Raw genomic sequence first — 11,156 nt, 5'->3', positions numbered from 1 at the left:
CACGTCTTAAGGTTTTCTATGGTTCCAGGAAAAATTTCTATCAAATGGTGTTTGGGAGAGAGGAGCACATGAAAAATGAAAACATATCAGAGCAAACAGACTTCAGTGTAGAAGTCTGCTTGACAACAAAAATGCTTATAAAATGTTTGAAAAACTTCAGAAAATTCCACTGCAGCATAACATAGTCTTGTAGGACAAAGCAAAGATAACAGGAGAAAAGATGTGACAATGCTCAACCAGTGATTTGTTTGACAATACTTTGGCAAAAAAATTGTGTTTAGATTTGAGTCCAGGGATGGAGACACTTATATAATGTCCAATGTTTGGAATGATGAAAATGATCACCTCCATGATACTGCTGTCCCAATATCAGCAGTAATGATGCCATATGAGTGAAGTGCAAAGTGATGTCATTCAACAGAAAACTTCAGGAGGCCAATACTACAGTACTACATACAATTTATGACCTGCTGCTTTAAAGAAGCCTGAGAAGTGGGAATGTGGCTGAAAGACGCGTCAGAGAGGCAGAATGCGTCATCGGCCTGATTTGTTTGCAACATTTTTGGGGGGAAATACAGTGGAATACAGTAATGTAGTTGTATGCATGCAACGCCTATTATTTCTTTCTTTCTGAAATATCATACCAGCATGTATCTTTAACAATCAGCTTTTGTAATATTCTACACTTGTGCACATGGCAGTAAAACAAAATTGTAAAAAAAAAAAAAAAAAAGATACTGTAGGCCGTTTTGAGCTGACGTCCCAGCACAAAGACCTCCACTGTGTGTACAGTATGCGTGTGTGGTGCTGTGTCACTTCTGGATCGGACGTCACGCAGTCACACTTTCTTTCTCTCACTCAGGCTCACCCACACTTATTTGTCACCACTGTGTGTGTGACTTGATGTCAAATTAAAAACACTCACACTCTCACAGAAGCTAACTGAAAGCTGTGACGAGAGCTGTGGCTTGAACACACTAAGACCATCGCGCTCTCTTTTCATGTCATTGTTTTCTCTGTATCCGTCACACGATCTCTTCCTCTGGGTCAGATCCTACGCTCAGCTGCAACTCTCACAGACCACTGTTGGATGGTGCAGTTATTCATGTTTTTCTGAGTCACTCACGTCTGATAGGATGAGTCGTCACTGTTCTGTTTTTGGCTCATCACTTTGGGGTCAATTTTAGCTTTGTTTGATTTAAATCAGCCATTTCCTTCTCAATAAATAACCCTCTTTGTTTTATCTAACATGGCTCTGAGGTTGGTGTGTCAGTCAGTAGGCTAACCACTTTGGTTCAGACTGAATTATCTCAATAACCTCTAAACTAACTGCAATGAAATTTTATACAAACACTCATGGTGTAATGACATATAACCCAAATGCTGACAAACATGCGCAAGTCAATCAACCAGTCAACAATCAGTCAACAATCAAAGAAAGCAAAGGAACTGGTGAACAAGTCAGAAACAGGTAACAGGTCAAAATCCAGGAACACGTGACAGAGAACAGATCAGGTACAGGTTAGACTGAAAGTTCTGGTGATTGTGAAGCAAAGGCACAAACACCATTCAGATTCTGGCAAAGAATGAGTAGAAAAGGGCCACCTATACACTGAAGGGCTGATGAGGGGACCATGGAAACAGGTGAGTGGTTGAACGTGTGGGTCATGTGTGGTGTGAAAGTTTGAGGGTATCTGGTGGACAGGTGGGGAATGGCAGGGGAAAACAATGACTATGTTTAGATGCACAAAATATTCATTTTTTTGCCTTTACTCCAAAAACCACAACATTCCTACTAAATTGTTTACAAGGCTTAGGAAAATGAATATACCATGAATAATTCAGTTTGCCTGCAGCTGTGTACTCCTAATATGTCATTTTTGACATCAAATTGTGGAAAAGGGAATAGCTGTCACAATTAGGAGGAGTTTTCAACATATTCTCATCCCAAGTCATCACATATTGCAGCTTTGTAGTGGACTTACTCATCTAAATATTACATTTTAGGTATCCTTCTGTGTCTGCCTCTTACGCTCCGGGAAGCCACCACAGTGATGTCAACAAATTAAAATAGTATAATATTGCTTCACATGGTTATGTTTTTGCTGGCACAGGATGGTTAGGTTTAAGGCAACAAAGACATGGATGGTTAGATTTAGGGGAACATGGTTAAGTGTAGACATCAAAGTCCGGGTTTGTTTGACTCATCCATCTCCATTCCCACTCGCCCCACAGGTGACCTCAAGCTTGTTAAATTATGTAATTACCAGCAATGTTTCAACCTGACGCAGTCCTGCTACATTTCACGTGCATGTAACAAGTTCTGTATATAGTAGCTGTGTTCTCAAGTGCACCTGTGCACGTATCCAGTGGACACGGTAGGTGCTGTCCGGCTGTCCATAGGTGTACAATAGTACTGCGACCAGTTCTCTCCAGATGTGTTCTAAACTGATGCTGTCCAGTGGCGCTCAATGCGCACACAAAAGGTGGCTGTTAGTGTTGCACACTTGCGCCAAAAGCACTGACAGAGCACTACTATTTTACGAGTTCAGAATGAGAAGGGCTGGGTATAAAGAGTCAGAGAGACTGCATAGGGCTGTTGAGGGGAGTGGTGAACTGGTGAAACACACACAGACTGTCACCCAGGACACCACTGTTTGTGTCCCATGCAAAACCAAAAGTCATTGTTTCTCAAATGTTATGTTACATAACTTGAGTCTACCCGTCACATACCGATGTCACTCACATGACGTAATTATAACAAAATGTTTTTCCTAAACCTACCCAAGTAGTGTTGTTGCCTTAAACCTAACCCTGACTTTAACCTCATGTTGGTTACAACAAGTTTAACCCAGAAGACAGCTATTCATCACCTACAGAAGGTAAGGGCTGCGTCTCACTGAAAATAATGACAGTCCCATCACTAATATTCAGTTAAACTATGGTGCACATGGTAAACACTGCATTTGTTTAGCACCAGGAGGTTAGCATTGTCATTGTGAGCATGTTAGCATCCTGACACTATAAGCAAAGCCTCACATCATCACCAGCATGACTATATAATTTGCAGATTTATCTTCTGGGCACTTTAGATATCTGTACCAAATTTTATTGCAATCCATCCAAGAGGGTATCACCTTAGTAAGTTGGAGTCATCCTTGAAAATATGAATGTCTGTATAAAATTTCCATCCAACCATTGTTTAGATATTTCAGTCTGGATCAAAGTGGTGGGCCGAAGTACATGACTGGAATGAGTCAAGCAGTTTGTAATTTGATTCCTGCCATCTCATATCGTCACATATAATCCACTACTCACTCTCTCTCACACTCACACTCAGCGTGGGTGGACTCCAACAGTGGAAACCACGTCAGCTGTAAACCACTTTCAGAGGAGTTTCCACTCTCCACCTGCTGGGAACCACAAACAGCTCAGCAACCGCTCCATTTTTAGAGCCTCCATCAGTCTAAAAATGAACTGTTACTACACCGTTTCTCACCTCAGTTGGAGGGGAAACCACAGCTCTGAGCTTTTTGGGGAGTTGAAATTGGAAGTCCAAACATTTGCGTTGTCTGGATGCCAAAACTCTGGCTTCTGCGATGATAATTATCAAGTCATAGTGTAAATTAATGTGGTAATCTTTCATGCTGAGAGGTAGCCTACATGTCTTACTCCAAACTGAAAACAGCATAACCTTTTTAAGACATCAGTACTGGTTAAAAGGCTTTTTTTAATGCTTTGATAGACCCATTTATTCTTTTACCGAAAGCTTTGAAGACAGAGAAGAATCAAGCTTTTGTTTGAGAGCTGAGAAAAGAACTTGAAGGGGACTCATGACCCTGAAATGCTTCCTTTTTTTCCAGGCGGACTGCATGCAAGCCACTTAATGCCTCAATACCATGCAGCCGGGTTTCCCTGCTGAGGGCAGGAAACAGGAAAGAGACATGAAAAAAACAAGCAATCAGCACTTCGACATCTCATCAGCATACCAATAACTCTCTCATATCTCTAAAATGTCAAGAAACAAGAATAGATAAGAAATTTAATCCCACAGTTAACTTCCTGAGATACAAGCTTTTGTTTGGTATGCATTTTTAATTTCTCCTATCTAATTAGAATTAGTAGGACCTGATCAGTATTAAAAAACTAAACATTATCTTAGAACACATTTGCCACTGGGTTTATTTTTAATGATTACAAGATTGTAATGAAGCATAAAACTATTTATTTCAGTTACAAACAGTGCAACATTTGTCCAATGTTTTGTAACTTTATAGTTTAGGGGTCACTGTTGAAATCTAAAACTGTTCATTTTAATGCCTGAACATTACTGTGCAAAAACAAAAGTGTAAATAATGCAACATATCTAAAAGCCACGTGATCTGTTTGTTTTGTAAGTGTGTATGAATTTTCTTTACTCCACATGCCAAACTATGAATGTCCCTTTTGTCTATAGGAATAGTCTCTCTCACCAGATTGGATTGTCTTAAAACCCTCGTAATGACCTTTCAATTGCCATACACCTGTTGTCCTCTGGGGTCATTCTGACCCCGCCCTGTTTTGACTGTTATTTAAGGCATATTGTATAAACTGTCATCAAATCTGTGTTACACCTTTAGTCTTACTTCAGTCCAACCCATTACCACACATTTTTGCCTTCGTTTTGGAATTTAGGGCCAAAAGACTTTGTTTAGAGACCTTTATACATAAGTATAAAGAACATATTTTGATGGTAAAAGATTTCATTTGGGGTCAGATTAACCCCAAGGACAACACGAGGGTTAAGTTTCACAGTGTCCTTAAACAAGACAGTAATAAAGTTCCAATGTCCTCAGTCGAGAGGATAATAAAGTCCCAATGTCCTAAAACAATAGAGTCTTAAAGTTCCACTGTCCTCAGTGGAGACGGTAAAAATGTTCCAATTTCTTCAAACAAGATGATATTTAAGTCACAATATCCTAAACCAGACAAAAATGAAGTTTCAATGTCCTCACACTAGACGATTATAAAGTCCCAAAGTCCTCTTATGGGGCGATAAAGTCTCAATGTCCTCAGACAAGTACTTCTTAATTAAAAGTGTCTAGGGTTGTTACTCTTGCTAATATTGGTGAAGTTTGTATGCCATATCAACGTTATTAAGCATACATAACAAGTTTCAAGAATAAAATTTGACCCTTGTCCATTTTTGTGTTGGCATCGGCCGTAGACTGACTTTGCAGACATGGCTTCCATCTTTTTTTACACGGATTTGTGTGTTGTGCTTTTGCTATTGCTAGAAAGCACACAAGTGTCCACAAACAAGGACAACAGGTTACACAGGATGAAGTATAAGGTGCAGCAAACCGAAAGTGTAACGTCCCCATATGAGGATGCAGGGTCACATGTTGAGAGGGCAAACACAGATGTGCCTCACAGAGAGCTTCTTCTCCAGTGAGAGGACTCTGCAACCAGTCCTCCAGCAGCCAGTCCCCCAGCAACTAGTCCTGCCCTCCTGCATCTCTGATGGTAAAAAGATCAACTTCATAATGGTTTGCTATAAAACAACACAGGGTTGCAGGTTTGCAGGAGTGTTCTGATCTAAAAATATTAAGTAAGTGGGATATAGATTCGATGAATAAATGGTTCTGTGCTGTATGAACCATTACTGCCACTGTTCAAGTGTCAGATTACCACACAACACACACACATACACACAGATTATTGCAATGACCCAGCTACGCAATTTGAAACACTCAAACTGCAACAGTAACTTAATAATGCTGTAGAAAGCATTTTAATTTCAAGGTATAAAACTGTTCTCTGCACAAAGACAATAGAGTTCACGTCTCTCTTTATGTTGTAGCCTTTGTTAGTCCCTCGCTCCCACAGAGAGCTGTTGTCATAGCGATGCGATCGTCCCCGGCTCATCGCTGTATTGTTTTATTGCCGTCATGTTGCAGGGGGAGTCAGTTTGAACCGTACAACATCTCTTTCTCATCACTGCTGGGTCACAAACTTCTGAGTTCCGACTGAGAACTGCAGAGCTGGAGACCACAAAACAAAACAAAGCAAAACAAACTGTAACATCTCCACTCTTTGCCAAATTATATTTCAGAATGAGAAAATGTTTAAGACACTGGGCACACACACATCGACAAATGTTGAACAGTTTCATTCGTGTGCAGCTCTAAATTCTACATTTTGGACCACTTTTCAACATCACACATGACAGTTCTGTTCATTCCTAGCAGTTATTATGAGCTTGTCTATCTACTCATTTTACAAGATCCTAACAAAAGTTGAGCGTCTGCCCATATATACTGGTGAGGCATTGTGGATTCAAAATGCACAAGAAAATAAAATTTGCTTTGTGTGTAGGGCATTGGTACTTCATGGCTTAAGGGAATAACACTTAAAATGATTTGGAAATGCAAAGTGGCATGACTTTAATGCACGTAAAAAATCTCTGTTGCTACTTATTGTTTTCAAATTTGCTGATGCACGCTTTTAAATTCTATGCATCTTGACCATAAACAGTTGCTGAATACATCTTGTGTAACCTTGTGTATCTGTCTTTCTTTTTGAGCTTTCTTGTCTACAACTCTGAAAACAGACAGCACAAATCCCAAACTAATATATTGTACAATAAACTGGATGCTGGATATCCAAACTCATTATATTTTTGGGCAGTGATCAAAATTGTCCATTACACTGTCTGTCAAAAACTGTAGGGTACTATAATGCTGGCATCAAATTTTAGACTATATTTGATCAAGACACTGAACATTTAACACTTTGAAAAACAACTTTTTTGGAAAACATGTTGATTTATTTGTTTTTCTAATTCTGTTTCTGATTAGAAAAATATTGGAATTAGTGGTGAGGTCACAAAATTTTGGCGTTAGTGGGCTATAAAAAATGCTACCAGCCTTAGCATTAACTTGCAACCCTTTTAGTTACATACTGATACTATTTCTTTGCAAACAACGGGTAGTCTGTCCGCCCGGCGCTTCAATGCAGCATATCGATGCCTGAAAGCCCGAGTGTGATGACAGCATTTTGGGAAATCACAGGTCACTATTTCCCCGTTTCCAGTCTTTATGCAAAGCTTAACAAAGCTAAGTTAATTGTCTTCTGGCTCCAGCATGTACCTTATGTGTAGACAGAAGAGTTGTATCACATTCTAATGACTATTCCTTTATTTTAGTGGGGGGATTTTTACCAAATGTCAGGAATCCCCCCCAGTCCAGGAAAAGGCAGGGGACCAAACAGCTGTGTAACACAAGAGTCTGGTGGCAATAACGGCACAAGAGGTGAGTGTGTGTGTGTGTATGTGTGTGTGTGTGTGTGTGTGTGTGTGTGTGTGTGTGTGTGTGTGTGTGCGCGTGTGAGGAACAGACTGATCTTTATGACGGAGGGAACTAATGAAGACAACAGACTCAGTGTTCATGTGAACAGACTTTGGAAGGAACCGGCTGGATGAAAGTCACTGATCAAACACTGTGTGTGTGTGTGTGTGTGTGTGTGTTTCATCATCATCGTCATCATCATCATCATCACCATAATCATCATCGTCATCATCATCACTGCAGGTTTCACCACGACTACGGCTCTGATTGAAGAGAGTGAAGTTGGTGCTGATTGGCTGATTGTATAACCTGCACAAGGGGGTGTTTTTGATGTCAGTGACTCAAGATGAACATTAATCAGCTTCTTTTGTTTTGTGCTCCATTTTCAAATGAAACGAAAAAGTGGCTGATGCAAATGACATAGCAACAAGCTTGAGATACATTTTAATTTAATAATCTACAACTCAACAGAAGCATGCAAGTGCTCTGACATGTTTGCATCATGGTTCCCTGCTCATGCTTGTCTAATCCTTTGAAAAATGTATATAAATAGGACAGTACAAAATAAATATAGCAATATTATTAATAAAGTTTTTGGTTGTTGTAATAACTGGTATAAGTACAATATACTGTATGTTTGTATTTCAATATTGCCTCATATCTCTGTATTACTGCATTTGTACCTATATAAGCCTATATGACAAATAACTTTCTCATTGAGTTTACTTTTTAAGAAGTATCTATTTGAAGCTGATAGAAATATGAGGAGACAGTAAAACCTGATATTTTCTAGAATTTTTTTCCATTTTGCTCAAAAGACGTGACATGTAAAGTGCAAAACTGTGGACTGTAGACATACAGCTTCACTATGTTTCCAGCACCTGGCAGCTCACCATGATTTGAATTTACCCTGATGAAGAAGAGATGCTGTTTGGCAGTCAAATCAACAGCCGATAGAATGACCTCAGGCCCTGAACTCTTAAGGTTGTTAAGGAAACCACCGTCCACTCTCTCTGTCATGTAACAAACACAAGTGATGCAGAGTCACATTACCTTTGATCACAGCTGGAACATTTTCTTTTCTAATCCACATGGCACAAATTGACCTGGAATTAGCTATTTTACAATTCAATCTCTAGAGAGAGGGACACCTGCTTGACATGTGGGTAGAGTTTAACATCAACCTTTACCTTGTAGAGACAGTGTATTCCTTACTGATCAAATGTATGCGTGTGTGTACGTGTGTGTGTGTGTGTGTGTGTGTGTGTGTGTGTGGTGTCATTACTGTGATGAGGATAAAAATGCAGATGATGCAAACTGATGGACATCTTATATCAAGCCATCACTTTGTAACTTGATGTTACTGATTCAAAGCTGCAGCTGCTTTTACTCTTATATAGACACCTGCTAAGCTGCAGACCACTGTTCAAGACCAACAAACAAAAAAATAGTTGTGATTTAGCAACCAGTGGCTGTTTTTTTCAGCAGCTTTTTAGTCCCCGAACATGGGTGTTTTTTTGCACCCTGTCACTGTTTTTCAAGTGGGGATAGTTTCATGAAAAGCATTTCACCAAGACATCGTGGTGTTTTCTGCAAAAATAGTGGCATGAAAAGCAATATTTTTTTTTACCCAGACATTGTTGCTTTCCAGCAGGGATTGTGCTGCCAAAACTGGGTATTTTAAGCCAAAACATGATCTTTTCCTAACCGTAACTGGGTGGGTTTTACACCTAAATCTAACCACATACTCAGCACCCCCAGAGCCACAACAGACTTGACAGTATACTTACTCCAGATTTTAAACACATCTGACATTGAGATTACTTTGCCACACATACTGTTTCCAAGGTCAAGAATGAACCTTGAGGTTAAATACAATTTACAACAGACCAGTATCCCAACTATTACATCCATACTGGAAAATGTGCACTTAATGTATTTATTGTAAATGCAGGAAATGGTTTTGGATTAGTATGAATGTATGTTAAAAAAACAGACAGTACATTCATCCTGCACAAAGAAGTGGACTGAGTGTAATTTAGCCTAACAACAAATCAATACAGATTTGAGATGTTTGTACTGTTTTGGCTTCACACATTAATAGACCCTGATCAAGTGGTCGATGTTTGGTGTATCAGATCAACTGCTTGTTCCACCTCAGCTCCCTCACAATAATCAGACACCCAGAATCCAGGCTCCAGACATCCTGTTCAACTCTTCAGGTCCACAATCCATATCCATGTTTTTCTATCTGCTGGTCTTCACAGGACTCGGAGCCCTGCTGCTTCTCACTCCCGACATCTACTAAGGGATCATTTTACACCTCTGACTCCAGGTAAATTATAAGAGGCTAACTATGATAATAGCCAGGTGAAAGAGCAGAAAAGCTGCATTACTCAGAGCCCTGGAGGATTAAGGCCCTGATCTTTCAGAGACATATGGAGGATTTGGGGGTTTGTTCTTTTCTATTCATCAAATAAACTTGATGGTGAGATGCCTTAAAAACAAAAAACCCTGAGTGTTCCTTTAATCTCAGGCATTAATTCACTTTTCTGAAGTGCTCTTGGGTCCTGCTGCTTTTAATTTCTTTCAGCGTGTCTCACTGAGCTCCTTTGTAAAAAAAAAACCAACAACAATTAGATAAACTGCCACATGATTGTAAGCCTCAACGCACCAATCAAGTTGCACTTACAGTTTACATCCATGTCTGTGAAAATATGAATGCCTCAAATACATCTTCTCCCCGGCATTACAGGGGATCTACACAATCAGCACAATATGAAGGTGGACACCCACGGTTCTTGAGTTATGGCCCAAAACATGTTTTATGAAGTCACTGTGACCTTAACCTTTCATTTTTGACCATCAGATTCTGATCAGTTTATCTTGAGTCCATGTGAACATTTGTGCCTGCCAAATTTGAGGATCCTACCTAAAGGCCATCTTCTAATTTTGTATTCAAAAGAATGGGATGAATGCAAGGTTAGTGTGACCTTGACCTTTGACCACCACAATCTAATCAGCTAACCCATGAGTCTACTTAAATGTTTGTGTCAAAAAAGTCCCTATAGGTTTTCTTGAGATATTGTGTTCACAAGAATGAGACAGGTCACAGGGACCTTGACATTTGACCTATGACCACCATAATATAATCAGCTTTGAGTCCAAGTGAATGTTTGTATCAAATTTGAAGAAATTTCCTTGAGGCATGCTTGAGATATCGGGTTCATTACAATGTGCCAGATGTATGTTCGCAAGGATGGATGGACAGCCTGAAAACATAATGCCTCCGGCCTTGCCTATCCCCGGCGCGGAAACATTAAAACTTTTTTTTTTTTTTTTTTTTTACAAAAATAAAATCAAGTATGGGATATACAATGCATGTAGTGCACAAAATGCCACACTTTTCTTCAGAATGCAGACTTTTTTTGCTCTGGAGGAGATAATCCACATTGTTCATGGTGAGAGTCATTACTATCTTCCTTGACAGAAATACCAACTTCTGCCAGTTATGAGTAGATGACGACAACAGTACATCTGCTTTCATTGCCAAAAACTTTGGGCATGTGTATCATTGTTTTCCCATTTGGCACTTGAAGAATATGGGGCTTTCCCCATATAGCAGCCTCTCTAGCCAATTAAAACACCATTTAAAAACTGTTCTATCAGACACTGGCCTCAATAAACAAGGATGTTTTATGTCATGCATCAATTATAGTATTTCTCAGGTCAATCAGTAACGCTATATCACACTTTTCTGCTGCTAGTTTTGCCCCGAATTCTCAATTGTCTGTTCATCTGACTGACTGTTAGTTGGTTTCTGGTGTT

Source organism: Plectropomus leopardus, chromosome 15, assembly GCF_026936395.1.
Source record: "Plectropomus leopardus strain MGB_pleo_1.0 chromosome 15, ASM2693639v1, whole genome shotgun sequence".
NCBI classification, from domain to species: domain Eukaryota; kingdom Metazoa; phylum Chordata; class Actinopteri; order Perciformes; family Serranidae; genus Plectropomus; species Plectropomus leopardus.
This window is presented reverse-complemented; position numbering follows the sequence as displayed.